This window comes from Danio aesculapii, chromosome 8 (assembly GCF_903798145.1).
Source record: "Danio aesculapii chromosome 8, fDanAes4.1, whole genome shotgun sequence".
NCBI classification, from domain to species: Eukaryota; Metazoa; Chordata; class Actinopteri; order Cypriniformes; family Danionidae; genus Danio; species Danio aesculapii.
Genome location: NC_079442.1, coordinates 29,885,469 through 29,891,468, shown reverse-complemented (window position 1 = coordinate 29,891,468; position 6,000 = coordinate 29,885,469).

Genomic DNA, 6,000 nt, shown 5'->3' with positions numbered 1-6,000 from the left:
CATCAAAGAAAATATCAGAAAGCACTGCACAATTTCTGAATCAGATGCAATTTGTTCCTCAGAACATGAGAGAAACTATTTCATCTAGTCATAAAGCACAAAAGTGAATGTCTCACACTTCATTATAGAGACAAGAAAGACTCACCAGGGAACTGGCCTTGTAGATTTTTTCACTCTGTCTCGTCGCTACCTGACAACTTCTCGTCTTGGAGACATGCAAACGCTCGACACAGAGCCAGTGGCTGGTATGTTTGACAGGCCGGGACAGAGATAAGGAATAGCGTAAATGACACCCCTTCAACTAAACCACATCATAGAGAAGACATAAATCACTCAGCACCTGTACAACCTCATGCAAGCAGCTGCACTATAAAACTTCATCATTCTCATTTACTGGGTAAAAATGGCATTGGAAAGTGTCCCGAAAGTGAAATGATTTATTCGGATAGATTAACTGATTTGTGATTCAAAAGAGATGCTAAAATGTCCACATTCACTTGAGTCTAGAAAAACACATGTATCCTAAATATATTTGTTAATATTCCTTAAATGTGTCTCTGCTCTGTCAAGTGTGACTGAGTTTGTACTTCTGTGGGCCCCACATTGGACATACCGATCATAAAGCATCCGTATTCTCTGGTCTCAGCACGAGGCCGCAGGCAGTAGTTTTCTGGTAAGTTCAGGACTCTTTCTTTACAATGTAAGCAGGATTATGAGGCTAAAGGCCACGCTTTACTCTTGGCCTGCCTGTCTATTTATCTTCCTTAAAATGGCTTTTTGCTAACAATACTCCCACACCTTCTTCAAATATGACCACTGCAGTTTTGTGGACTTTCCGAAAAGGAAACTGTTTTAACATGCTTGGTTTTATTATATTTTTCCAAAACTGTCCTTTTATTTTATATATGTATATAGTAGTGCTTGTTATAAACGATTTCATTATTGAGTACACATCATTATTTTGTAAAAATTGATTTGCACTCTTCAATCAAGATCCTTCCTTCCCCCTTGAAACAAACTTTTCTTCTCTGAGCACATATAATGCGTGTCTAACCTGCTTTCATCCATTTGTCAAACTTACTCCATTTTGTTAGCGACGGCCATCTTCCAACGATCCAATCTGTTCCCAAAGGACAAAATCAAGCACCGCCCTACTTTTTTTTTTTCTCATTTCAGAAATAGTTTTAAGGAACGTGCAGATAGACACAAAATAACTTCTGTTTCATTCTGACTTCAAAATCAACAATCTACACTGCCCAATTGAAACAATACAATGTGCGCCTCACACTGGACAAGAAGCACTGCATTAAATTACATTGAAGAGTCTTAAAAATATTTATTTTACCACAGTATTTTTTAATTGATCAGCTGTTGGCCTTTACAGCACTTATGCTAAACAGCCTTTCATTTTGTTTTATCCTCGAACAACTAAATGAATGCTAAGGTCTATTTAACTGAATATATTTTGATTAAATCACATTCACGTTTGGTTTCCCGCCCAATTGGGCGGTTTTGAATTTGATTATCATTCATTCATTCATTTTCTTTTCCGCTTAGTCCCTTTTTATTAATCCGAGGTCGCCACAGCGAATGAGCCGTCAACTTATCCAGCACATGTTTTGCGTAGCGGATGCCTTTCCAGCCGCAACCCATCTCTGTGAAACACCCATACACACTCACTCACACTCATACACTATGGACAATTTAGCCTTCCCAATTCACCTGAACCGCATGTCTTTGGACTGTGGGGGAAACCGGAGCACCCGGAGGAAACCCATACAAACGCAGGAAGAACATGCAAACTCCACACAGAAACGCCAACTGACCCAGCCGAGGCTCAAACCAGCGATCTTCTTGCTGTGAGGCGACAGCACTACCTACTGCACTGTTGTGTCACCTGAATTTGATTGTGCAGGTAAAAAATGCATACTAGGAATCCATGGAGCTGCTGTGGAAACCTGAACTCCTGTGTTCTGCTTCTGTTGTGTCAAACACGTAATCGTTTCGTGAGTTGCCAAATGAATTATTTTTAGGCTCAACAGATTTACTGGAGACACATTGGAGCACAGCTAATTGATGTTCTTAAAACTAACAGACTGAAACTTCCATCTAAGATACTTTGGTTTAATTTCACAGGATATTTATTGCAACAAATTTATAAACTAATTAAATATCATCTTTAAACAAATAAATCTACAATATATAGGCGAATAGGTTGTGTAATCTACAGAACAGTAAGTGCAGTTTTGGGATGTGATTATGTTGTAATTGCAGGGTCGTAGATTTAGGGTGGACGGAGGGGACGTGTCCCCACCAATATCCACCAACCACTGAAATGTCCCCATCAATAATTTAATTATCTTAAAAAACATCATGCCGAAAGGGTTAAATCACGTTCTCTCCTCAAGTCACACCGCCCCCCCCAAACACAAATGAACATTGTGATTGGCTGTGCCTTTCCCTGCAGTCATGTGAGAGGCTGCTTTCAGATACAAGCAGTGCCGAAAGAGGTGCGCGGCGGGAATTTCCAGGTGTGTGTGACACGCACAAGTGAGGATGGCATTAGCAAAAAAAGGTGGACGCAAAGAGCTTTTTTCAACGAAAAGTGTAAGTCACATAAACTTAAGTTCGCTTCCGAATGAGTCCATCATGATAATGCCGCTATTGCTAGTGTTTTCACCGTTTTTACGGTCAGTCAAACGCTATAGCAGACTGATATAGTCTGTGAACAATATTCCCTGAAAGCTAACTGCAGAATAACGTTAAACGCCAACATCATGTAAACGTATATGACCCTGCCAGGTCTCCTAATCTCTTAGAGTAACATCTCCAATTTCGGTTGAAACATTTTGTCAGAAAAACTACAGTCTGTGCTCCATCTTTTAGTAATACTATGAGACATGTTTAATTTGTATGAAAAATAAACGAAAGTCTTTATTAAACCCTCTCTTTATCAGTTAATAAACATTATTATCAGTTAATAAACATTCATTACACCTTCAGGCCTGTAGCCAGCTTATTGAAAAGAGGGGTTATTTGTTTTCTAAAAAATGTAACCTTTTGCAGTTATTCACCTGATTAATTATTCATTTTGTTTAATTAATGTATAAATGTTAAATTGTATTGACATACTAAGAACAAATTTTTGCTGGATTATCTTGTTGGATAGTTATTATAACTACACTTTTTGATGTACCAAAAATATTTCCTACCATTTTGTCAAATTGCTTTATTTACACATGTGCATTTAAAGGGCACCTATGGTGAAAAATCTACTTTTCAAGCTGTTTGGACAGACATATGTGCATGTATGGTGTATAGACCGTCATATTGGGGTGAAATAAACGGAATCGGTTTTCAGATCCACCGCAACTTTACGTAGGAGTGCGGTCCCCCCGCCCACCGAATTGATTGACAGCTGCAGGTATTATCATGTCCCGGTAGTCACGTGTATAATCATATAAACAAGACCAGACATGCACAAAGCAACCGGGAATAAAAGGTGTGTTCAGTTCGTTAGGATCATCAATCATCATCAAATGTGATCAAGAGTGAGTTTCACAAGTTTAAAATGTTTTAAAACAGTGCACGTGTGTCATGAATTATAGCGATTTAGCTTAGCTTTACTTAGCAGCTTTACAGCCGCGTGTCAGAACAATTATAAAGGAAGATGCTTCAATCCCGGTTTGTGGACGTTAAATCAGGTTTATTTTGTTCATTAACATAACAGATATCCATACAGCAGTGGAGATTAACCTGTATCCTGTCACATTTGCGTGCAAAGCTAAACGAGCGCTGTCTGTCTGTGTGTGTGCGTGTGTGTGTGTGTGCGTCTACTGCGGTGTGTGTGTGCGTGCGTGAACTTTGTGTGACCCTGCCATGCAACTGCACAATAAATATTAATTGGTAAAGTTCTTACTGTAGTATTTCTCACAAACGCTACGTGAGATCTGCTTCCTTTAAGTCTGTCTTTTGTCTGACGCTGCAGAGGGAGGAGATTAAGGCACGCAGAAAGGCACGTAGAAACAGTGGGCGGGGAGGACTAGCCTTAAAGAAGCAGAACACCAAAACCACCACCCAGTGAAAAAATGTATAAATAGGAATTTAATAAAAGGTATAATAAAAAATCTGAAGGGTGTTTTGAGCTGAAACTTTACACATACTTTCTGGAGACACAAAAGACTTACATTAAATCTGAAAAAAGGGCTAACCCAGGTGCCCTTTAAACTGTAAGTTTAGAAATAATAAAAGTACTTTAAATTAGAAATTAGAATTTTAAATTCTTAGAATAGTTCAGATGCCAAAACCTCTAAATGTCATGTAAAATGAGCATTTTTTTCAGCCTTGTATATTTATATTCAGTTATTTCACTTTAAAGGCAGTGGAAAGGACGTATTCGTCACTATAAAAGTAAAATCACTATAAAGTAAAATCGCTATATAAATCCACATACAGGAGTTGGAGAAAAATAACAATTTTATAAGAAAATATGAATTGGCATTTAGAGGTTTTTGCATCTCTTCAACTATGAAACTCTTCAAATATGAAAATATACTTGTTTTTAAAATACAATTTTTTTTATCAGAATTTTCTGTTAACTTTATTAGATTAGATTTTATTAAATTAAAAACTGAAGCCTACTGGCAAATAACAAACTGGCCAGCACATTCAACCTTCCTCAGTGAGAATTTGGCCATTTGATTAATGAGATAAATTCAAACATTATAATAATAATAATACAACTTTTGGTCTTTCAAACCACCTCAACCCCCTCAGCTACGCGCCTGACTATTTAATTTAACTTAATAAATTGTATGAAGAGAGGATTAATTAATAATACATTTTAATAGCAGTTAAATAATTAATAGCAATATATAATATATATATATAAAAAAATATTCATTTTTGCTGGGGTGTGGGGGGATTGAATTCACTCGTCCCCAGTCCCCACCAATGTCAAGTGCAAACCTACGCCCTTGTGTAATTGTACTATTGTGTCTGTGACTGGTGTTGGTTGCTGTATGGATAAAAAGTCTGACAATTAAAGTAACTAGGCTAATTTCTGATTTAAATAAATTTAAATTAAATAAAATATTCATCTAATATTTTGCGCTTTTTCATGCGTTTGGGTGGGTTTTGGACAGCTTTTGGGCTGGAAAATGTCAGCCATATCTGGCAACGCTGATCACATTATCGAGGCTGTAAAAGAAATCTTATGAAATAAAAGACCGTCACATCAACCTTTAACCAGAGGTTTTTCAGTGGCTGAAAAGCACTTCCATGCATATGGCACATTTGGGTTATAATTAAACTATGCTGGACATTTTTGGCACTCTTGGTCTAATCATTAGGCCATTATTACTCTGATAATAAAAAGCTTTTAAACACTCTTAGCAATAAAACCCCATACTTAAGAAGTAAGAACAAAACGCTTCAGTACGCTCCCTGTAATTGAACTAATCAGAGGAATTTTAATGCCTAAGGAGTCCATCAAAAAATTAATCTACTCAAAATGCAAAACCATCCCCCACCACCATTTTTTTCTGAGTAATTGACCAAGTGAACCTGTTTCTCCATTAAATTCTATTCAATTTACTGTAACCCGTCAGATCCCTGTGGTCTTCAATTAGCTGAAGTCTGCACATTTTCTTCTGCATGTTTAGTATAATTTTCTTCTCCTTTTCTTGCTCAAGGATGTCACATTTTACAGTTTTGAGTTTAGTGTCTACAAACTATATCAACCTTAATTACATGAGTACACATTTATCTAAATTGCCACCAGTTGTGTGACCTTGAAAGAGGAAAATCATATTTAGCTGAGAGACACATTTAATAGGCTCTGCTAGACCTCATTAATTTCTCATCAGGAAAGGCCCTGGTCATCCATTCAGGTTTGCGAAACTTCAAGCTGGGCTTTTCTCCCCAAACGCAGGCGTCGCTATCTAAATAGACTATCTAAATTCATTACACCAATCCCCCATGTGTTTGATTTTTTTTTTT